The sequence below is a fragment of the Hemicordylus capensis genome, chromosome 1 (genome assembly GCF_027244095.1).
Source record: "Hemicordylus capensis ecotype Gifberg chromosome 1, rHemCap1.1.pri, whole genome shotgun sequence".
In the NCBI taxonomy this organism is placed as follows: domain Eukaryota; kingdom Metazoa; phylum Chordata; class Lepidosauria; order Squamata; family Cordylidae; genus Hemicordylus; species Hemicordylus capensis.
Genome location: NC_069657.1, coordinates 206,776,400 through 206,801,821, shown reverse-complemented (window position 1 = coordinate 206,801,821; position 25,422 = coordinate 206,776,400). Strand labels below are relative to the sequence as shown.

General features: G+C 42.8%; 1 long non-coding RNA gene across 1 annotated transcript; it reads left to right on the top strand.

The window, feature by feature from the left end:
- Positions 1-2,217: 2,217 nt before the first annotated feature.
- Positions 2,218-21,293, top strand: LOC128343647 (uncharacterized). The gene is made up of 2 exons (XR_008315633.1): positions 2,218-2,646; positions 20,843-21,293. It is a non-coding gene; the product is annotated as an uncharacterized LOC128343647 (long non-coding RNA).
- Positions 21,294-25,422: the final 4,129 nt, after the last annotated feature.

The window sequence follows — 25,422 nt, the reverse complement described above, 5'->3', positions numbered from 1 at the left end:
CCCCCACCCCCACAATTTATGTTGTTTTTAACCCTCTAGATGCTTAAAATGCTCATATTGTATTTATTTCTTCCTGCAGTTGATGTTTGAAGCAATTTAACACTGGGGGTATGTGGCCAGTGTTTGATGGGGGTTGATGGTTCAGGTAGTTATTTTATTCACTCTCTCTCACACACACACACACTCTCTCTCTCACTCTCTTTTTGGCAGGTCCATTTACTACCGTGCCTGAGAACCCCTACCTTTAGACAATGCAGCAGGATAAATCAAAATATAGTAGTAAATCCATGTGCTTTATTATTTGTGAGAACACCAGACAGATTCCTATAGCTCAAGCAGATTGAAGCCACAGGTCTCAATTCTTGAAATTACAAAGATTTCTTAGGGAGCAAAAGTAATAACTGATTCCTGTTCGCTCAAGGCCAGTTCATTTCCTGAGTATGTCCTAATATTACTCTCTGTTTTTTAAGGGGAAAAGAAAAACCTCGGCTTACAATATTCTAAAAACATGTTTAGAAAACTCTGCTGGTCATCTGCCAAACCTAGGGGCATTTCTGCTGTGTTACTGGTGAATGAAAAGTGATGGTTCATATGCACAGGCAGGTAGAAGGCGAAGGGAGGGAGAGGGACAGAAAGGAGCATTCAATCTGCTCCCAGTGCCTAGCAATAAAATTGAGCAGATCCTGATGTAATTCCTCAATTGCCATCTCATCACGCTTCCCAGCATGTATAAATCTCTGCAGAAAGAAGACTCGGCTACTAACAGAGGTGCAGGGTATAAGACCTTTTAAAGATACAGCTATAGATTTATTACTATTTTTTTCCATTTGGCAACTGAAAATAAATTTGTAAATGCACTGAAAAAATGATGTGGGATAAAGCAAGCTACAGGAAGCTAAAATCTTTCTTTCTTTCTTTCTTTCTTTCTTTCTTTCTTTCTTTCTTTCTTTCTTTCTTTCTTCTATCTACCTACCTAGGGCACTGCTGTGATAAAGTCCCAAAATCCACTTTGTGAGGGATTATCTACACAGAAAAATCAAATCATGTAGCTGGTAAGGATGTGAACTGTAGCTTCTGAACTCCAAGCCTGCAGTCAATAATTTTGGGGCATATACGTTGTTATTAGAAAGCATATTAGAAGAATCTTTTCTTTTACACTTAGTCTATCATTCCCCTCCATTTGGTTTTCAGGTAGGAGGGCTGTGAGGCAGCTCCCGCAGAATCAGGACTGAATAACTGAATCAGGACAAGTAGTACTTTGTATTGTATATATGGAGAATCACGTGCTACTCTGTCCTCCTGCATGTCTACCAGAGAATAATTACTCAAAATTATTCTGTCTTTCCTAGTTACAGGATCATTAGATAGCCCTTGGGTGGAAATCTGGTGAGCTGTTGCTCTGCATTCAGTGGAAGGAAGGACTAGACCCATTTCTTGGGTCAGGGCTCAGTCCCTCCGCTGGAATAAGTCATAAGTGCAAGTGCTAGGACCGAAAGCCAGATCTTGAGAGTTGCTCTTTTGCCTTACCTCAGCAGTGTGGTGGAATGGGCCATTAAATGTTTTCTAACGCCTGTCAGACAGCACTATGTAGATTTTACCTGTCAGGAACCAAGAATCCACTCCATAAAGTAAGCAGAGTCAACATACAATGGACCAGAGATCAGGAACCAAGGAGTCAGTCCATTTGTCAGGAGCAGGTGAGGGCCAATGTCAGAATAGGCATGAGTGAAGAACTACAAAACCGGTTGAGCAAGAACAGGCTAACTATGGGGTCCTCAAACTTGAGTCCCCAGATGGTGTTGGACCATAGCTTCCATTATCTCTAGCCACAAGGGCAGTTGTGACTGGAGATGAGGGGAGTTGTAGTCCAATACCATTTGGGGACCAAAGTTTGAGAACCCCTGGGCTAAGTCGAAGTCAAGCAGACAAGAATGTCATCCACACAACAAAACTTCCTGGGGCTAGAGAGGGCTGGGAGAAGGCAGGAGTATACCTACCTCCCCCCATGCAAGTAAATGCTCTCCAATGCTCCATCACACTGCACACTCACACGATCGGTGTGGTGGAGATCTCTGCACAAAGGAACTGGAGGAGGAAGTCCTCCAGTATCCCACAATGCATTGTGTCAGCAATGGAGAAGCTGTCCTCATCAATGCAGCAGCTCCTGGCTTCCTGGCCACTCTATAGGCAGCACTCTATTACTGAAAGGATGTCGGGCTGCCAGGAGCTGCTGCAAACAGCCCCGGTCATGCACACGATAGGGGCTGTTGAGGTTGGAAGGGGCTGTTAACCTTTTACCTTAGTAATAACCAAGGTTAAAGAATGGTGTAGCCCTTCTCCAAAGCAGCTGGTTAGGAGTGGGTCCCAAGGCTCCATATGAGCCTTTCTACCCTGGGTTTCCTGCTCCTACCCATCTTGACACAGTCAGGGAACCAAGAGAGCAAGAAATTAAACTATTTGGGGCACATTTACAACAAAGTTGCTTACTGAGGCCTTCAATAGAGGAGGGAGGAGAGCAAGCCCAACCCAAGCCTGGAAAAATCCAAGACTTAAGAACTAGTGCCTTATTCTCCAGGTGCTGGCTGTGATAGAGTTGGTGAATTGGTGGTGGAGCCTTTGCCTCGTCTTCTGAATCAGAGGATAAAGGTAAGGGTGTACTGAGGGGATCAGAGGATACCGGAGGTCTTGATGAGACAGAGATCCCTCGAACCCCGACCCTGGTGGCGGAGATCTCGCGAACCCCTCTTCATCCTGCCTCTGCACTTTCCCCAGGGTCAGACCTGGTGTTCACTTCATGACACACAGTTAAAACATTTTGCTCATTAAACTTTGAGGGTGTGGGTTTTAATTGTAGTTTCCCAAATAAAGTGATTTTCTCACACACCCTTGAAAAAGAAGGGCTATCAAAAGCCAAGGGACAATGATCTGAGTGGAAATATGTGTTTTTGCTAACCACATGACCAGTTCCATTGATCTGGGTCAAGGCTGCTCATATGCTGAAGTGGTTTTCTGGATAGGATCCATTTAGTAATTTTTCCAGCTATAGATCTCAAAATTGGCTGAATGTGGATGGCTTTGGTTATCTAGAATTCTACTTCAATTCTCCCCCCACCCCCCGCAAATCAATAGAAATAATTACTCAGTGGGAGTGAGGCAATTGGGATCAGTCCCTCTGGAAATAATCTTCAAACTATTAAATTGAAATAGTCAAATTGACTGTAGTGTGATTGTCAAATAAATGGCAAAGCTGTCAAAAGAAGACATGCATCAACAATAGTCCAATATTTCCTTAGGGGGAAATGAAGAAATATGGAGAAAGCATTAGACTTTTGTGAAATAGGGTTCCCCCACCACCCCAATATTACAGTGCTAGCTTGGCATATATTTTTTTAATTTATTTTTTTTTTTTTGCCTGCTTGCCCCAAGGTGGATAACAATAACATTAAATGCAAAATTCAATAAAATAGTAAGAACAAATCATCCCACAGTGCACAGACAGTATACAAACCAATTTCAGGTCAGTGTCAATTGGCAAAGTACTTCAAAACCTTAGGAACATAGGAAACTGCCATATATTGAGTCAGACCATAGGTCTATCTAGCTCAGTATTGTCTTCACAGATTGGCAGCGGCTTCTCCAAGGTTGCAGGTAGGACTCTCTCTCAGCCCTATCTTGGAGAAGCCAGAGAGGGAACTTGAAACCTTCTGCTCTTCCTAGAGCAGCTTCATCCCCTGAGGAGAATATCTTGCAGTGCTCACACATCAAGTCTCCCATTCAGATGCAACCAGGGTAGACCCTGCTTAGCTATGGGGACAAGTCATGCTTGCTACCACAAGACCAGCTCTCCTCTCCTAGGTGAAATAGACAGGCTGCTTGTTTCCTCCTGAAGTCTTGGAGGGATGGGACTCTTCAAATCTTATGTGGAAGGGAGTTCTAGGGCCTAGGGGCTATCACTGAGAAGGCCCTGTCCTTTTGCAGAAGTTTTTTCAACATGCAGACAAAATTACAGGTGGCCCTTGTTTGCGGTCCTGGCACCTGTAGTTTCACAGATCCACAGGTCAGTCATAGGGACTCAGTTTCTTTATCCATGGTTTTAAATATAGGTAAAATTTGCCTATCCACGGTTCCTGAGTGGGCAGAAATGACTTCCAATGTCATTTCCAGCCACCATTTTGCAGCATAAAGCAATTTTGTGACTCTTTTGAAAAAAATCCCCCAAGAATTCCCCAAAATTGCTTTGAAATTTGGAGGATTTGCAGGCCTTAGGAGGCCTTTCTGGAGAGCTGGAGGGCTGAAGAGCAAGGCACTACACTCCATTTGCTTTATTTCTGCATTTTGGACCTTTTTTAATCTCCAGGAACCTAATTCCCCAATTCCCATTCACTCAAGTTTTTGTTATTCATGCTTTCTGTATCACACCTCTAGGCAAGAACAGAATCCCTGCGAATAACAAGGGTCATTATCATCATATCAGTTAGACCATCCTATCACTATTAATAACCTATGACTGAAGAGGGCTTATGAGATCACCATGGCTCTGTGTGTGTCCATGTGCCCCCCTCTAACATCTGTCATATATATGATCCAATACAAACCAAATTCATGTAATTATTAATATGATTATTAATTTTTGTTGTTGTCTGCTTAGTTAAAATAAAAGGGGGGGCAAACAAATTCACAGTGCAAAGGAGGAGTGCTAGGGGATCCCAGTGGGGTGTTTTGTTTTTTGTTTTGCTGATCTGCTATGTTAGCTCGAAATGACATCCCCTCAAATAACTCCCCTTTGTAACCCATGTGCAGGCCATCGGATACAAACAAAATCCACACATGGAAGGGTTCCTAGATAAGAGTCAGCATGTTAAAATAAGCAGAATATAGGCCCCATTTGTTCTACTTAGAACTACTTGTTTTTACTGTTACAGCATTTAAACAAATTGATGGAAGGAGCAAACATGCACTGTGTTGTGTATTGAACTCGTATATAACAAGTTCTAGTAAGAACTAATCAGCCTACTTTCCTTTCACTGTCTCTACAACTGGACTAAATTTGGTTCAAATCAAGGCCCACAAGTTAGATCACTTGCACCTCAAATATTCATGCATTCACCATCTTAGATCGGGGTGGATTACATCATTACAAACTACACCATTGAGGTGTCCCTGTGTGGCACTCACTACAGCTGTATCAAATTTGGTTCAGATCAGTTAGACAGTCCACAAGTTAGTGTACTTGCACCTCAAAAGTTTACATGTCTGCCATCTTGGATCAGGGTGGATGACATTGTCACAAGGTGTCCCTACAGCTGTAGCAAATTTGGTTCTAATCGGTAAAGCGGTTCACAAGCTAGTCCACTTGTGCCTCAAAAGTTTACATGTCCGCCATCTTGGATTGGGGTGGATGACATCATCACAAACTATGCCTTTGAGGTGTCCCTATGTCTCCCTACAACTGTATCCAATTTGGTTCATATTTGTCCAGGCATTGCGAAGTTGATGGGGAGGGCACACGGACACACGCACACACACAGAATGCCTGGTGATCTCATAAGCCTACTGGAAAGCAGGCTAAAAATTATTCCTTGATGAGAAGGAACTTTCCAATCTAGCAATTCAGAAGCTTCTGGCACACATATCTGACAATTTATATGTTTGTCTTATTCCCTGAATGCCCCTCCCCACAATCTGTTTGTTGACAGACAAGGAGACCATCTTTTAAAATATCTTCCTCACCAAGAAATTCTTGATACTGTGGGGGCAGCAGTGAGGCCCAGTCCTTGCCATGAAGGGGACACTTTGCTTGAAGGTCTTGGATGCCACCATGCATGCACACTGCATTTAGAGTCTTACTACACATGGGGATAGCAGTCCTCATGATTCTTTGAGAGAGGCCTGTTGCACTTGCAGTGTGGTATTCGGGGCCACCAAAGTAGGATTGGCTCTCTCCATGTGACTTCTGCAGCAGTTGGTCTTACCTCTGCTTTGCAAGCTGCAGTATCTTTGAAGGCCATTAGTGACATAAAGATTTATGATATCATCATCAGAGTCTAAGCTGATGTAAAGCCAAGTTAGACTTTGGATTAATTTTCCAAATGTCCACTGAATGTCCGGGAAATTAATCCAGTACATCATTGTAACACATAGCTTACTTATACCTGACAGCTATTGAATCTATCACTCATGAGAATTTGAAAAGTGCTCTGGTGTTAACACTATCCACAGACTCAAGTGCAGGAGTAATTCCACACCACACCAAAGAGCCCCTTTGGCCTTTAAAGATCCTTGTGTACTTCTTTTCTGTTTCTTTTCTTGAGATCAGCAGAATGCAGTTTGATGTAACTCTTGAACAAAAGTTCAGTTTCAATCAGCATCCCTGCGACCTTGTGTCAGTACTTGTTATGACTCCAAGCCAGGATGTAGCTAAGGGGTGGGGTCTGATGGCAACGAAGGCCAATAAAGAGGCAACCAACATCATCAAGAGGGGTTAAGTGCCAGATTGGGTAGATGGGGATCACAAAGACTAAAGGCAGAAGGTGGAGTCAGGGATGGGTTGTGCTTGATGTGCCTGAATGCAAAATGATTGAAATATTTAATACTGAACTCTATATTAAAAAAGACAAGCATCCATTTAGCCCTAAATGAAGTTATTCCTCACACCATCTCTACGGTGAATGTTGTTGCTCTGTTGAGCTATGTTGGTCAGAGTAAGGAGTCAAGTCTGAGCATCAGTGTTAAATGGGGGATAGTGAGCCTCCTATTGGTTCTTCAAGGCATCTGGTCTGAAGAGTTGCAGTACCAGTTCTGGCCATTAGGGGAGTGGCTTTGCACTGCAGCAGAGTCGGCTGCCTGGAAGCTGCTGTGGTGGCACAGGGAGTAAGTCACCTAAGCTCTGCAGCCAGAGTTCCGGTTTAAGACTCCCAAACCCTTACACCAATGGTCTTCAGCCTGGGAGCCAGTGGTAGCTCCCATCAACCTTAAGTGCACTTAGGTGATGAATTGTTCATTAGGTTTGTGCAAAGCTTTAGCCAAAACCAAATGTATCGTGCTTCTCTCTGCCTTTGGCACTGTGCCTACCACACAATAAGGTGCTTTTCCTAGTGCTGAAGGTTGAGCTTTAAGTGAAATGGAGCCTTGTCAATGAGGGACACCTGGGAAGGTATGCATGGAGTACTGGGAAGAGTAGTCCTAGGAACATAGGAAGCTGCCATATACTGAGTCAGACCATAGGTCTATCTAGTTCAGTATTGTCTACACAGACTGGCAGCAGCTTCTCCAAGGTTGCAGGCAGGAATCTCTCTCAGCCCTATCTTGGAGAAGATGACTGAACAGGAACAGAATAATGAGTTGACCGCCCTACTTTTGCTTCTAGTTCTGTGGAAAGCAAGCAAGAGGAGAAAGGCACCAGATAGGAAGATCCATTCCCAGTGCTTCCCCACCACCACCTAAAACAAGCAGAGCTTGACTATGAAAAGGGATGGTCCCTAAGTCCAGTGCCTTAGCCCACAAGCAGCAGCACATGAAGCGGCAGCAGAAAAGGCTGGTGCACCCCCATCCCTCCTAACATTGAGAACTGGGAATACATTGCCTGTGCCACAGTCTGACAATTCCCCCCATTTCTTCAGTAAGTGGAAAGCAGTGCCAGCTAGACCCTTGGGGTGGGGAGTAGGATCTCATTCAAATCCTACTTTCTCACTGATACACCTCTTGTGTATTCTGTGTTGGAAATCAGTTTGGGGGCTTGGGTTGCACTGACAGAGTTCAGTTTTCCTACTCACAGTCCTCTGCAATTGTGTTTCTTCCTCTTGGGTTTTAACTATCAAGGAAGCAAAACCTGCTGGCCAGTATTGAATGGTTTGACAAGCTGCTGGTTGGATTGGTTGATGTCATGGCTGTGATTCAACAAGTTACTTTTAATTAGTTGCAGTGTCATTTTTGAAGGGCAGTTTTGTACAACAGGGGATTTCACAAAGCTGACAGAAGGTACCTCAGTCAGCTTTTAATGACTTCTTTTAAACCTGACTGACAGCCCAACAGTTCTTTCAAAGTAGGTCAAGGTTAGTTGGGAACTCGCTGGGCAGGAGAAATGTAAAATGGTCTGAAACAAAAATATAAGATGGAGGTAGGAAAACAAAGTAGCTTGAAGGTAGTTCTGTCATCATTGGTATTTCCTCCTCCATGACCATCGGAGGCTTAGGTGTGATTTGGGGTAAGTTTTAATTAATTCTGGAAGAAGAATGTCCAGTGTGGAGCCAGAGACGGCTTACATATTCCAAAGACCCTGGGAGGCTGCAGTCCTCTCTGAGTGATCTAAGCACAAATACCCATTTCACATCCCTGTGGTATTCCTGTCACTGACGTCAGGGCTTTCAATGCTGGAGGTTGAAGGCACGTTTTGTCCTCACCGCTATTGTTCTTCAACTGCAGTATTATTTTGTGCCCCATTGGAATAAATAATAAGCATTCACTCACATACAGGAGGAAGTAAAGAGATGAATAAGACATTGTTGGGGAGGGTGGTCCAATGGCCCACAGCAAATAAAATCTAGCCTGCTCCTTTCTACATAGCCCTATCCTGTATATGGAGATTAATATCCAGGGCTACATAGCTCTATTCTAGATATGGAAATTACTAATATTGGGAATAGTAATATTCCCAATATTACTAAATACTGGGAAGTGGCTTTGAACTATTACATGATGCAGTCTTAATGTATTTACTTTCTTTATTATGAGAATTTATATTTTGCCTTTCCATTAAAATGAACCATATCATGAACACTTCTTTTTAAAATTATTGTCACCTCCACTTCCTTCAAAACAGCTGATATCTTACTGCCCCTGAGGAAGCATTTATTGGGCAAGATCCAGACAACATTAGTGATGACTAACTTGTCTCATTTATTTCAATTGTGCTTAATCACCACTATCTTTCCCATTGTTTCCTTCACCCATTATGCTCATCCCCCACTCTGACAACTTTAAATAGCCAGGGCAGGCAAGAATCAAAAGCACAAGAATTCAAGGGCTGAAAAAGATGAATCATATCCATAACAAGAGAAGCAAAAGTTTCTGCAAATCCACAGACTCCACAATTAACTTAACAGTCCAAGTCAGAATTGATACAAACAACCAGTACTTTGCAAACTGGTCACAGTGAGCTTCCAAGGATTCCTCCACTCAAATTAGCCTGTCGGCTCACATTATGCAGATGCAGTGGTCCCAGAGAAGTATGATTTCCTCAGTGCCATGGAATAGGCCCTAAAATGGGTTGTAGCCTATGTGTTCACTCAGTCATTGTGAGTCTTTCTTCTTAATCATCATTCTAGCTCTTGTCTTGGACATTTCATCATACCCTGCTCCACAAGAAACCAGGAATGATTGCAATTTCCACCCAGGTAATTTCCCCATTCCAGAGATCATCCAGAGCTTCAACAGGCAACAGATAATCCTGGCAACCGGAAACTCTTCCAGGGCTATCAGGAATCTAGATCCATCATCTGGATGAACTTTAATAAGTCCACCCACCCACCCACAAGGAGGCTAGAAGCCCCAGTGCATCTAAACTCTATCCGGTAGTGTTATCAGCCCATGACAAAGGAGTTATATCAACACCTTTGCCAACAGATCACTATCCTACTGCCAAGAGAGATACATTTTCTTATTCGGCAGATGGACAGGAGTGTAACACAAATCTAAATGATAGATTAAGACTGGATTTTGATTGGAGAGAGAGAGAGAGAGAGAGAGAGAGAGAGAGAGAGAGAGAGAGAGAGTCTGCTTAGATTGATTAGTGGACATGATTTTTAAAAAGCAGGATAAACAATTTATCTGATGGCTGGGCATATATTTCCATCATAACATTCTGCTTTATACTTAATGGAATGGCTTGTACATTAGCAGCTTGGTCATGTTTACCTTTCCTGCTTATCAAGGTGGATTTGATTAAAATTTCCCTTTAACATAGGACAGCTGTTGTAATTCACTTGAAAATGTCAGGGCTGATGAGAGCGTTGTGGTATTTAGGTGCTTCATGGGATTATTACACTCATATGAAATGTAGTGTGTATCTAAGGACATACTTCAATATTTTAGCAGAGGAAAATAAACTCAACTCAGCTCAAGACTGCCTATCAAAGCAATTACAAATGAGACTCAGACTTAATGCCAAAACCTGGATTTAGGGATTAGATTTGGGCAATAGGATCAGACATGCCCTTCCTCTCTTCCTTCTCACTTGTGCACAAATTCCCTTGCCCTCCTCTCCCCAGTGTCATCACAATGTATGATTATTGCCAGTCTGGGATGCAGATAGATAACCACTCACCAACTTTATGACCCTTTGATGAGCAGGGCACAGCATCACACAGATCCCCTTCCACACTTGCTCATTTGTGCTGGGGTGTGGAGAAGGTAAGAAACAGTCAGAATCCATTCAAGTAGTGCAAGAGACTAGGCCTGTGCATACTCAGAAAATTTGCATCCGGATTCAATGCAATCCAAATTTGACAATATTGTATGTGCATTCTATGGGCTCTGTCAATATCTGATATCAGAATGGATTCAGAATCCAAATTCTGATTTATGAATTCTGACTTAAATTTGGATTTCCCCCCATAGTGGTTAATGGGGAAATTGAAAAAAATCACCAAAAAACACTGGTTGGTCCTAGAGCCTTGAAACTTGCCACACATAGGGGGAAGGAGGTCATGGTTCCTTGTAGTGAAGATGAAGATAATTGGTAAATCCTATTAATTTTTTGTTAATTTTGGAAAAAAAATTTTTAGAAATGGTGAAATCTTACATGTTTCAAGCCAAAACGTTATAAAAACTTCTGAAACTGAAGTCTCTCCTTGGGTCATCATTTCACCAGCATGTGGATGAATCTGCTCTTTGCTTTCATGAAATGGGGTAACAGTAGGGATGTGCTCGAATCTCTTTGGCACCTCAGTGAGGCACTGAAACAATTTGGGCTGACACATCTGAAATATTTTGGTGGGATGGGGGTAAGCAGTAGCTTTAAGAATGAGGCACGCAGGTCCTTACCTGCTTCTCCCCTGCCCCGCCACTGTTCTAGTCACGGCTCTATGCTTCCCCAAAAGCTGTGCACAGCAGCATTATGGCAGTGGCACACACATGGCCATCGCTTGATGGAGCCACACATGGCCTTTTGGGAAGGACAGTGCCGTGACTTTAACATCAGCAGGGCAGAGCAGGTAAGGACCTATGTGCCTCATTCTCTCCATACCCCCAGCCCCCTGCAGCTGCCCAAAATTATTTGTGCACATCCCTAGGTAACAGCATGCCCCTTTTGCCCCCCTTTCTATATTTCTGGAGTGGGTGGGAATACAATTATGAAATCAGGCACATATGAAGTCCATGCATTGGCAGGACTCTAGGTAAGCTATGGGTCAATCCCCTGGTTTTTGGTGATTTTTTGAAATGCTTTCTTACAACTGCCCTGAGCTATTCTATAAGGGCAGTCTAGAAAGAGAGAGAGAGAGAGAGAGAGAGAGAGAGAGAGAGAGAGAGCAAGCAAGCAAGCAAGCCCAAAATGGTGATATCTGGCTTGTTTCAAGACAGAACTTAAAAAACATCCTGGATCTGAAGTCCCTACTTGGACCATCATTCCACTCCCATGTGGAGGCAAAATGACATTCCTTTGATTTTATAATATTATTTTTCCCCGTTGCAGGAACAGGCAGACCTTTTAAAAGGGGTTAAAAGGACTTTTAATCCCTTAATGTCTAGAAGGCAAAGTGAGAAATTATTTCTAAACACATCTTCTTTATTTATTATTTCTCTATGTAAACCCCGCTAGCCATTTTTGGAAGGGTGATATAGAAACTGAATAAATAAATAAATAATAAATAATTAAAACAGAAACATTCAAAGTACTTTCACTTTTACTATCTGCTTCTGCAAAAAGGAAGACAAAAATTAATATAAAATCAGAAGAATATCTTTTTTCCTCCACATGGGTGTGGAATGATGGTCTTAGGGCTTCAGATCCAACCAGAGTTCACAATTTAAGATATTTTTAACAAAAAGTTCAAAAATTCACCAAAAATCATCAAATTGACCATTACTCTTCAAATTCACTACAGGAGGCTCAGACCTCTTTCTCCATATGTAAGGCACGATTCAAGGCTCTAGGATCTACCAATGATTTTTAGTGATTTTTTTAAAAAAATCCCCATTCACCTCTATGGGTGAAATCCTATTCCATTTTGATAATTCCAAAGTATTTCCAAAATTAATTTCAATAGTTGACAAATCTAATTTTTTGGATTTGGATTTTATTGATTTTTACCGATTTTGGCCAATTTCAGATATAATCTAAATTTTTGAATCTGAATTTGCACAGGCCTAGTAGAGACTACTACTTCTGCTTACCTTCTCCATGGCCTAGCACATTTGAGAAGTTTTGGAGGGGATCTGTGTGATGCTGGCTGCACTTCACTTTGTTTTAAGCCAGGTGCATGCCAGAAAGCTCAGGGAGAAGCATCTCATTTGCATTGAATTGTGGAGAAGACACGGAGCAGCAGGAGTCTCTCGTATTGCTTTGTATCTTCTCCAAACCCCAGTACAAATGAGAAGATGCCCTCTGTTTCTCAAGGCCTCTGCAAAAGCCCACCAGAACCAACAGTGCCAGGGCAGCCAAAGCCAGCCATCCCTGCAGAGGAGCTCTTGAGGCTTGGCACCTCCGAGTGGAGCCTTGTGCACTTCTCCCAAGCACCCTCCATTGCTCCCAAGACTCCAGTAGCGGAGGCAACATAAGGCCTGGACTGAGTTTCAGGTCTGAAGACAGAGAGCATTCTTGTCTGCCTAGGGTCTTCCTCTTGATAGCAAACCAGTAGCAAACCAGCCAGAGAGTTTCTCAAGAGGAGGGCTCTCCTAGGATCCTGCTATGAATGCAAGCCCTCAGTCCTCCCCCTGCACCTTTGCTAGGGGAGCTCCTGTCCCCTGCTGCTTGCTTTGTTGCTTAACCTGCCTTGTGTGGCTTCTGTGATTTGCCCACCTGTCTGCTTTGTTACCTTTCCTGGCTCACCTGCCTTGCTATCACCTGACCTGCATAACATAAAGTGACAACGTAGGATTTGGGACCAAGAAGCAAGCCAGGAATCAGAACTGAAGTCAAAAGTGAGGAGTCAAGACAGGAAGCACAGGCGGGATGCAGCAGAACCTGAGCCTGAGACCCTTTTAGTTCTGTGATAGTCCCAGGCTGCAGTTCTTGCAGCTCACCACAGGGGGCAGCTCCTCACTGCACCTAAGGCTCTTGGCTGCAGCCCAGGTAGTTTGTGACACTGTGTTTCTCACTTCAGAATTATTCTTTTTATGCATACATAAATATATGCACATTTAATCAGTTAATTAATGGCTACAACTCATGTGATTAGTCAACTAAGATATATTTAATTGTGCACCAACCCTATAATTCAACCTTGCAGGTCTGTGATATTTCTGGAAGAATACAAGGAAAGTGTTATCCTCTTTAGCAACCAGTCTCCAAGGACAATCTTCAAATTGTTTTTCACTTCCAGTCCCCTTACTCAGTAACAATATGAAAAATATAAGAAGTCAGTCGCTCAAACATTCAATATGGTCATTTGTTCAAAGAATTTAGAGTCCATTGCTACAGCAATATTAAACTGTGCAGCATGTGTTAAATTGTGGTGAGCAGTGATGGTCACAGTTGGAATTAAAGGTAACAGAAATAAATGAATCAAATTCTAACTTGTATGGGTCATCAACATTGCCTTCATATAAGTGGATGATTATAATACTTTGCAGTCATGAATTCATTATCCCTCTCCCTCCCTCCCTCCCTCTCTCTCTCTCTCTCTCTTTTCATGGTACACATGTATGCACCCATTTTGAAGCACACACACATGCACACGCACACATGCACATGCACTGTGCAAATAGTCAGCTTCAAGTAGCTGAAGCTGAATAGGCTGCACTGCCCCACTGGCACTGTGAGGAGGTGACTGTGGAGCGCCTTTAAAAAATGGAACCTTGAAGATCTCCATCAATGTCTGGGAAGGCATGTGGGGAGCACAGCAAAGTGGAATCCTTTCCAGCACATTCACCATGGACATCTAGCAGCCAAGAGTAACATACAAGAACACACCAGAGCCAAGAATACTGTTGTGATTGCCCGAGGCTGTAGTTCAGTTTTCCATGGGAATTAGTAATGTTGACTAAACATTGTTTGTAATATACTGAAGTTCTATAGAATTTGCAAGAGCAACTCAAGGGAGTGCGAGCTTTATGTCCTGTTCCGTCCTAAACACATTCATTTGACCAAGAGTGAATGTGGGGCTCTTGCACACAGATGTGGAGAAATCATCTGAGAAAATACTCTGAAATGTCTCCTTGAGAGGAACCTGGAAATTCTCTTTTAAATTTCACTTTGGAGAAATATTGGTTCTAGCCCTACCACAAGTGAGCATCCCTGTTTTCCTCAGCAAATGTGGGCTGTTCTCTACACATGCATCTGAACTGGTGTTGCCTATTTTGAGAGGGAACCACGTGTGTTGCTTTGATATCCTTGGAGGAAAGACACAAAAATCAGATGAATAAATGAACAAGCAACATGACCAGACATCTGGGTTCTTAGTTATAGTTATACTATTTTATATTACCTTAATACTAAAGGTTCATATGGTCTCTGGTTCATGAAGAGCAGAGGTGGAGGTGTCATATACATGACAAGCCACACATTGTGGACTGGATGCTTCTCATTTTACACAAAGAGCTCTAGAGAACTCATTTGTTTGTTTGTTTGTTTGTTTGTTTGTCAAATTTGTATACCATCCCAAATTTTCCTCTCATTGACATGCCCAGCGTGTTCTTTTGATTTCAATGGACTTCTTTGAGTACATTTCCTCCTCATGGGAGCCAATGAGACTGTTGTTCATAATCTTGTGGTAGCAAGCATGTCTTGTCCCCTTTGCTAAGCAGGGTCTGCTCTGGTTGCATATGAATGGGAGACTTGATGTATGAGCACTGTAAGATATTCCCCTTAGGGGATGGAGCCACTCTGGGAAGAGCAGAAGGTTCCACGTTCCAAGTCTACCCTCCCACTCAGCATCTCCAAGATAGGACAAGATTTTTTTTAATTTCTTTTAATAGGACAATATTTTTTTATTGGGCTGAGAGAGACTCCTGCCTGCAACCCTGGAGAAGCCGTTGCCAGTCTGTATAGACAATACTGAGCTAGATGGACCAGCAGTCTGACTCAGTATGAGACAGCTTCCTATGTGTTAATTGGAGCTCTTCTGAAGCTTCATGTATGCATAATAAGAGTGGATATATCAGCATATCTTGGTGCTGTCTTATACTAAGAAAGATATTGATTCATCCGGGGTTGGTATTTTCTACCCTGATGATCATCAGTTTTCAAGGGTTTCAAACAGGGTCTTGCCCAGCTCTACCTGGAGATGTAGGGGATTGAAGGTGAAACTTTCTGCAGGAAAAACATGTGCTCTGGCCACTAAACTTTGCCCCCATCCTGAGAGTGCTAGAGTCACTGGTCTGGGACATTGCTAGGGCTAACTAACACTTGCTGACAGCCTCCCTCGACACCACACCAAATGTGGGCTTGCTTTTGGCCCATGTTCACAAGGTGGCTGTTTGCATACGTGAAGCAATTCAACAACAACAGTTTATATACTGCTTTTCAAAAAATGTTTCCAAAGCGGTTTACATAGAGAAAAACACACACAAATAAATAAGATGGCTCCCTGTCCCCAAAGGGCTCGCAATCTAAAAAGAAACACAAGATAGACACCAGCAGTAGTCACTGGAGGTACTGTGCTGGGGGTGGATAGGGCCAGTTACTCTCCCCCTGCTAAATAAAGAGAATCACATGTTAAAAGGTGCCTCTTTGCCCACTTAGCAGGGGTCATTGCAATTAAAAGAATGGCATAGGTGATGCAAGAGTGGTAGGATAGGGTAGAAGAAGGGGAAAGTGGGGGGGGGGGGCGGAGGACTGGAGCCATAACCCCAGGACACACTACCTACCTCCCATAAAGTTTCATACTTCTTTAATTAGTTCCATAATAGAGACAACTCTGGGTTAGCAACCCCTTAAAAGATCTGACTTTTTGATCTGGAAATTCAGTTGAGGAAGCAAATGTTTAAATATTCCATTAATGTAGGCTGCAGCATGTCCCAGTGCATCCTGCTCCTTTAGTTGGAAAATCCTGCAGCATGTAATAATCCTACATCCTTCTCAAGAAAATGTATAACAATATTATGTTTGCTCAGATAGATTTTGCTTAATCCTTTCAGAATACTTGATGAAATTTGGAGGGCTGTATTTACTCTTGTGCATTTCCAGTTAACAATGGATAAAGTTGAGATGAAGAAATGAAGGCTTAATTGGCATAAGAAAATGCCCAAGTACAATTCAGAAAGACCGTCATCTCCTTTTTAAAAAAACTTCTGTGTCTTAAAATATATAGTGATCCATATTTCTATTGGAGCAGTTATGTGAAGCAAGGCATTCTCTGGAGGCACAGAGGCACTAGCCTGATTCAAAGACCCATGCAGTATACAGGGCAACTTCCATAAAAGGAGAGATTTCCTTATTCACACCAATGCTGCACACAGCTCCATGCTAGGGGTTTGCACAAACAGTTTGTGCTGAGCTGGGTGGTCGGTTCGATTGAGGACCAAACTGGGAGCGGTTCAGTCCATGATTGAACCAAACCAAGCCCAATTTGGGTTAACCAGTTCGGCATGATAAGAGGGCCGGGCGTGGGTGGTGATTGAGTAAGTAAGCTGCGTACTTTGCCGGTGTGGCAGCTGGCGCCACCAGTTGCCACCGCTCATGCTCCCAGTGGCCCCAAGCAGTGCTCTCTCCCCTCTTTTACTGAGCTGGTAGTTCAACTGGGGCTTGGAAAATGAGGGGGAAATGCGCTGCTTGGGGCCACCAGAAAGGCGAGCAGAGGCAAGCAGTAGCAATGGCAGCCATGCCAGCCAGGAAAACAGCTTACTTACTCGCTCATCACCCCCACCCTGCTGCCCCTTACCCCTGAAAGGGTACCCCACCCCCTGTACTTGTAAAGGGGAATCCTCACTGGATCCCCCTTTACAAGTATATCCCCTGAACAGGTTTGACCTGGTTGGATGAATCAGACCAGACCTGGTTCGGGTGGACACAGAACTGGATTGGACTGGCTCAGTTTGAATCCGGTTAAGATTTGAACCAAACTGGCTAAACCGGTTCCGTGCACACCCCTACTCCATGCTTATTGCAGAGAAACAATGACAATAGCATCAATGAAGGAGCCTCTTTGCACAGGGAAGCTCTGTTGTTCCCCTTAGTGTACTGTCATGGACAGACTTGAATTCCTGCCACAAGCTGTGAGTTACTTGAAACATACCTTCAAGCCAGAACCTTCTGAGTGGGTTTTCCAGGTGACCTCCTCCAGCTGCTCTTCAATTCTTAGACAAGCGGGAAGTCTCCCTGACTTACAGAGATTGTGGATGAGGGCTACATGTAGAGATGCTGGTGAAATTATCCTGACCCAAGATCTGGAATGAATTTTAGGGGCTTCTTAAGCCAAACCTCCCTGAAAAGGAAAAACTCACCAGTCCTTGAATTCTTCTCTGCTTGGTTTAAAATATCAGAGGAGAAGAACTGCCAATTCCTTCTCTCCATATTTAATGTAAAGGAGCTCCACTATGTTAAATGGTGACCAAATGGGGGTCTTAATGGGTTGCATCCCAGAAAAAGGAGAGGGAAGGAAAGACAACCTCTGAGTCTGAGGGTCCCTCCAGAGTGTTTATCTTTCCTCTCTCTTCCCAGTTTTACCAGGGTTCTTTCTTCATGTCTTCCTTCTTTTGAGTCTTTGATTGACTCAGAAGGAGAACTAATTTCATTTCTGATGCTATACAAAATGATCTGGGGAAGCTCACTCATCTCTCACTGAATGGGGAACTAGATGGAAGTGCTGAAGTAGTTACTGAGCAAATGTTCCCCCAGGCTTCCTTAGCCATTTGGACTTTGGTTAAGTGAAGGTGCATGGTGGGAAGCATGCATTTCCCCTGCTCCAACATATGTCTCTGAAATTGTTCTGGTGAAAACACAAACATTGAACCTCTTCCCAGCAACCCACCGATGGATGTCCTAGACATGAACAGGCTGAAAATGGAGGACAAAAAGGAGTGTTAAAGCTGAATGAACAGCCAGCCAGATTTTTCAATTGTTGCTGTTGTTCAAGAATATCTGTGTTCCTTGGTCAAGGTAATCCTGGACAAAGATAGGCTGAAGAGACTTACACAGCTGCTCTGTATTGCACACGTACCACTGGTGGCTTTTCTTAATGCCCGAAACTGGCTGGCTGTGGCTGCCCATCATATTCATGCAGAAAGACCTGGATAAAGGGCTCCTCAGCTATCTGGCAGGCCCAACTGTATCCTCTTCCTCAGCACCCACAGATACAAAGCGTAGTAGCCCAGCCAGGCCAGGAAGAATCTCATGGGTGGGGCAGGAAAGGGAAGGAAAGAAAGGAAGTATACCCCTTTCTTGGATCAATGCCTTGCTACACAGTATGGGAGCCATGTCTTTCCCCCCAAATACAGTTGACCAAATTACAGTTGCACCATAATTTAGGAAAACTGATTGATTCCATTGAGATCATGAGGAGAGGTCCGTCTGTTGTCTGTTCAGGGACGGACCTTCTCTGCTGCCGCCTTGAAGCTTTGGAATGTGCTCCCTGCTGAAATAAGAGCCTCCCCATCTCTGAAATTTTTAAAAAAATCTTTAAAGATGCATCTGTTCACCCAGACTTTTAATTAAATACTTTTAAAATAGTTTTAACATTGTTTTAAAATTTTAAATTGTTGTAATGTTTTAACTTTTTTGCTGTCATTTATTTTAACTGATGTTTTACATTTTTCTGTTGTCATTCATTTGTTTTAACTAATGTTTTAACTCTTTTGTTGTCATTTATTTTGTTTTGTTCTAAACTGCCCAGAGACATATGTTTTGGGTGGTATAAAAATATGTTACATACATTTTTACAAACATAAATCTCTGTTCCTATTTATATATATCATTTATGTCAGATGAATACTTCAGACTTATTTTACAAATATATTTCCAATGTGGGTCTGTAATGCTATGGTGTAGATCATTTCCGAATGTTGCCTTATGTTTACAATCTGTAGTCTAAGACCTGGATCTGTACTGATGGACACTATGGCCCAAACCCAAAAGAACCTCTGTGATCTTTTTCAACTCTCTTCATTCCAATATTAGAAATATATCCACTGATTTAACTAGTGTAGCAGTACTTATGTATGCTCCTGCCATCACTGGGACTGCTATTATTCTAACTGGGGCCTACCAAAAACATTTTAGGGCCTAAGACAGAAGATGGCATTAAAGATATAGGAATAAATGGTGGGGGGGGGGACTGACAAATTGATGGCCTTCAATGGTGCTCAGAATATGCTGCTTGAGTCAGGTTTCTGACTCTGCTAGTGAGGTCAGTCCTCAGTCAGTCAATAGTTTGTTTATGTAAATAATAAGTCTTTACAATATAATAGAAACTATATAAACATATATATACTGAGGCTATGCACACAAAGAGAAAGTTAACTGCTCATGTGCTGCCACAGCACAGGTCCGCACCACAGAGACGCATGAGTAGACCCCCAACCGGGGGGCTACAACAAGCCCTCAAACCCGTCTGCCCCAACCGGCTCCATGATGGAGCCGGTAATCATCTGGGCAGCCGATCCAGCCACCCAGGGATGGCTCCTTGCTCGTCTGCAGGGAGAGTGGGCCCCGCTCTCCCCACAACCCTGCTTTAGACTCTCCACACTGCTCATGTGGAGAACCTTACTGACTGACATCCAGATTAATGCTGTATAGGCAGTATGGGGAAGGGATGATTCTTGCCAATCATCCCTTCCCTCTGAAGTCCACTGTGTCTTCCGAAAATATCTCCCTGGGGATCACAGGACCCTCATAGCTCTGAAGTGAAATCGTTGCGCTTATTTTCAAGTCAATCAAACAACAGAGTGGTGGGTGGGGACTCATCCATCTAGAACCAATATGCAAGCTCCTACTAAAAGAGCTCAATGACATTATTGAGAATGCTCAGGACAAAAAAAAAAATTCCTTCTGTAGAGTGCTGAAGCAGCCATATCCTTAATTCATACTTGCAGCACAATTTGCTTTATATTGTTAGGTGCCATAGCAATGGATCATATTTCCCACTGGGGAAATATTTATTTTCTCCTTGAAATAGGAAGTAATAAGTATGAAGCAAGTAGGGCAGTATAGATTATATACATGCAATACAGTTATTCTGTGCTCCAAGAACATTCCCTATAGCTTTGCTACCTGAATTAGCACTTCTGGTGAAATAATTTATGGTAAGGACAACTGAGTAAAATTTGTGTGAGGAATCACTGCTGTCCTTTATCATTAGGGAAAGGCAGCCATGTGCGGTTTTGGGGGTTTCCTCTTTAATGTATGTAAAAAAAATTTTTAAAACAGATAGGAAGGAGAGGGTAAAGTGTAATTGCAGCCTCAGCAGGGCTGAGACTATTGATTGGGTAAGACTTAGAGAACAAAGCAAAGGAGTAATTCAGTTTATCACTATTAGGTCAAGCTTTGAAGTGAAGAAAACTGTACTTAACCTACATTTTGGGATAGAATAAGTGCCGCTTGGTCTTCTCTCCCATTTGCTTTTTCTTGGGAGCTGGTATCATTTAGCAAATAGCAAGGCAGGATGGGTGAAATGCATTTTAAATCGGGAGGCTGATTCACATGTACTAACCACCACCTGCTTATTTTCTCCACATGACTCCTTATACATAGAGGATAATCCATGCTGAACTTACTTGCTGAGAACTGGGCTGTGCAGTCTGCAGGAACTATTTCCATGATCATGGCTAAAAGACAAAGTGCTGGTGTTGCTAGCTGCCTCCAGTGCAGGATGCATCCACAGAGTGGTTGTGTTGCACGCTCTCCGAGACAAGAGGGACCATATGGGGAAAGAGAGCTGTAAACTTGCATATGTAAACTACATCAGTCAGACAGTGCTGCTATCTGTTGACCAAATTAAGGTCAGATTGTGACTCTCTGGGTTGTTCCCCACTTAGCAAATGCTGATGAGCAGAGAAGATAATGAGAAGTCTAACCAGGGTGGGGGAGATGAGAATACTCCATTCTCAATATATTGGCCCTAATCTGGTCTGCGTTCGTGTGTGTGCATGTTTGCCTTATATGTATTATTAAAACTGTTATATGCTGCTTTTTAACAACAAAAGGGTTGACTCAAAATGACTTCCATAGCAAAAAGTTTAAGAAATGTTTCCCTGCCCCCAAATGGCTCACAATTCTGTGCGTGTAGAAGGTGGGGAAGACTCACAGGTTATTTCTAGTTCTAAACTGGTCTGATTGGTATTTCCCCCAGTATATTATATCCTACTTTCCAATTCAAGGAAGTTTACCTAGCAAAATATATGAGAAAATGGGCACTTGCACATGACCATATGGGAGTGGGCTGCTGGGGAGGCATGCTCATACCCCCTACCTCCTAGATGACCCAATCACCCAATTGGGTTTACTTACCCAACCCCCACACAATTGGGCTGCTATGCACTCTGCGAGAGGAAAAATCGAGCTGGATCCTCCAGTATCCTATAATGCAAGCAGCAGAGAGACAGCCCTCAGTATTGCAGCAGCTCTGCTCTGCTCTGCTCTGCCTGGATCCGCTAGCCACAGGACTCTTTGATAAACATGGCCACTGGCTCCTGGGAACAGTTCAAAGTGTAGTGGCAGCACAGATGACCAAAACAAAAAGATAAGACAGCTCTGTTTCTGTCCTACCTTACTTTTAACCTGGGTAGTGGATCGAGGCTACCCAGGTTCAGATCTGCTGGGTTGGGAGGAGTCCCAGTGCCTCAGACAACCACAAATTCCTGAGTTAACCCCATCCTACCCAGGAATATATGGTTGTGAGAACAGGCACAATGAATCTTTACCCCCCAAATGACTCTTCTAAAAAGGCCAGGGGGGGAGAGGGGGGCATTGAAGGACCCCTTCCATGCAGCTGCTCCAGAGGCCGTCAGACCAGGTGGTATTTTTTTAAAAAAATCAAAAAATCCTTTAAAAAAACTTCTTGAACACCCCGCCCCAACCCCCCACACACAAGCCAGGCCCAAATCGGTTCAGCCTCGAACCTTTGGGAGCTTCTCACAATCTGTTTTGGATTTCACTACCCTAAATAGTTTAATGTCATCTGCAAATTGGGCCACTTCGCTGTTACTCCAACTTCTAGATCATTTGTGAACAAGTTAAAGAACACTGGTCCCAGTACAGCTCACTGGGGGACCCCACTTCTTACTTCCCTCCATTGTGAAAACTGTCTATTTATTCCTACTCAGTGTTTCCTGTCTTTAAACCAGTTACCAATCCACACATGAACCTGTCCCCTTATTCCATGACTGCTAAAGTTACTCAAGACAGTAGCTTTTACATTCAAATTGCATTCATTTATCTAATTCTACACATAAGTAAATATTAACTTCCCGCTTGCCCATCTGTGTGGTTCACAATAACTATACATCTAAACCATTGCTATAATAATTCAAAACATACATACTCCACAATACTACTCTATTTTACCCAACCCAACCTGCTGTTATTACTATATTTCAAACCCTACTGAAAAGTCCATATTAGAAAAACAATTCTTTAAGTAAAGCAAAAATGGTTCCCAATCTTCTTTAAAACATTCCAAAATTTTGTCTCTTATAAGTGCTGTAAGCTTTGCCATCTCGGCATATTCCAAAAATTTTATCAGCCAGTCTTCTTTTGAGGGCATTTTAGTGTCTTTCCATTTTTGCACATATACTATCCTGGCTGCTGTGGTTGCATACATAAAAATGTTGAATTTCTTCTGGAGAACTCTCTTTCAATTATTCCCAGCAGGAAGGATTCTGGCCTTTTAAGAAATGTCACTTAAAAATTTTTCTCCAGTTCATTGTATATCATATCCCAAAAGGCCTTTGCCTTCCCACATGACCACCACATATGGAAAAAAGTTCCCTCACATTGTCCACATTTCCAACATTTATTTGAAACATTTTTATACATCAACACTAATTTTTTTGGTGTCAGATACCACCTATATATCATCTTATAATAATTTTCCTTTAAAGTATAACATGCAGTAAGCTTTAAATCAGTATTCCATAATTTTTCCCAGGCAGCCATATCTATATTATGACCCACATCTTGAGTCCATTTTATCATAGTTGTTTTGACCACTTCATCTCTTGTCTCCTCCAAAAGCAACAACTTATACATCTTAGAGACTAATCTGTCATCATTTTTCACACAGCTCATTCTCATATCTCGACATTTGATCCACAAATCCAACCTTAAAATCCTTTTTAATAAATTTCATTTAGCTGATGATACTGAAACCAATTACTAATGAAATTTTGTAATTCATTTAATTTTTTAAAAATTTACAGCCCTTCTCTTGAAAATATCCCTATAAGTACCCCATTTAGATTTCATGTTTGTCTCTTTACATGCCAAAGCTTCAATCGAGGATACCCACCTTTATCCACATGCCTGTTGACACTCTCAAAGAACTCCAAAAGGTTAGTGAGGCAAGACTTGCCCATGTGGAAGCCAAGCTGGTTCTCCTTCAGCAAGGCCTGTTCTTCTGTGTGTTTAACTATTTTGTCCTTAATTATGCTTTCCATCAATTTACCTGGCACTGAAGTTAAGCTAACCTGCCTGTAATTTCCCAGATCCCTTTTTGAAAAACAGAGTTACATTAGCTGCTTTCCAGTCTAGGGGTGTGCATTTTGGAATTTTCTTGTTTCAATTTGTATCTGAATTGAAACATCCCCGTTTTGTTTTGTACCCAAATTTTCTGAATCCGAATCAGCCCTGTTTTGTTTTGTAGCCAAATTTTCCAAATCTGAATCGATTTGGATTTTTAAAAAGGGTCCCAGGGCAAAAAGAGTGGGTGGTGGTGGTAGTGTCCAATGGGTGGAAGCTACCACCCAAATTTCAAAGGAATTAGGCAAAGGGCTGGGTTTTTTGGTGATTTTTTTTTTAAGTTTACACATCTTTAAGAATTTCCCCATAGGGAATAATGGGGATTCCAGCAAATGTATCGCTTCAAATCAAGGGGAAAGGGATGACCCAGAGCAGAGTGTGATGGGTGGTAGTGCCCAATGGGGGCAAGGAAACTTCCAGAATTATTTCAAAGGAATTGGGCAAAGGGCTGATCTTTTGTGATTTGGAATAATGGAGGTTTCAGAAGCCCCATAATTCCACTTGGGGGGGCGAGGGGTTGTGTAGTGCACATAGGGTGTCAACCACCTCCATACCCACAAGCCTGTGGGGTACTGGGTTTTGTTGTTTCTGAGGTGTTCATTGTAGATTCTCTGGTAGCATATGAGATTTTCAGTGAAAAACAAGAATCCACTCTCATATGCTACCAGGGAATATACACTCAGAACACCACAGAAACAGCAGAACCCAGCACCCCATGGGTTAGCAACCCTTCCCCTGGCCAATGTGGGGTCAGTAAAGAGTGGGAAGAAGCAAAAGAGCCAATGGGGAACAAGGAGGGAATTGTCAGCAGGTCAGCCCATGATTTAGGTCACTAATCAGAAGGCTGGAAGGGTGGGAAATTCAAAGAGATGTCAAACACAAAATGAAGACTGACTCAGAGATCACCACAAAATGGAGGTACGAAACAACAAAATGTTTTGTAGCCAAAACAGGGGCGTTTTGTTTTGTATGCAAAACTTTTGGATCTGTAAAATGGGTGTTTTGTTTTGTCTACAAAACACCCGAAACAGGCTGTTTTGGGTACAAAATGTTTTGTATCCAAAAAGTTTCACACATCCCTATTCCAGTCCTCTGGTAAGAGCCTGATTGTAGGTACACGTTATATATTTTTGCTAGGAAATCGGCAATTTCACACTTGAGTTCCTTCAGAACTCTTGGGTGGATGCCATCTGGCCCTGGCGATAGGGGTGTGCACGGAACCGGCTGGCCCAGTCTGGTTTGAGTCCGGACTGGACTTGAACCGGACTGGACAAGTTCAGTCCAGCCCCCATTGAACCCTCCCCCCGTCCAGTCCAGGGAGGGTTTGCGAAATGTTTATTTTTTATTTTTAAGAAAGTACCTGTAGCCCCTTCGGGGGGCTTCCTGTAGGCCATGGGGGTGGGGTGTCTGTGAGGTTTCCCCCTCCCCCTGCTGGCCTCTGAAATCACTGCCACAGCCGGGTAAAACAACTCTTTTCAGCCGATTTGGGCCTCCGTAACTGTGTGTGGTGGCCATTTTGGCAGCCGCGGTGCATGCGTAAATGGCCTCTTCAAGGCCTGGCATTTGCACATGCAAATACAGTTTAGAACATCCTC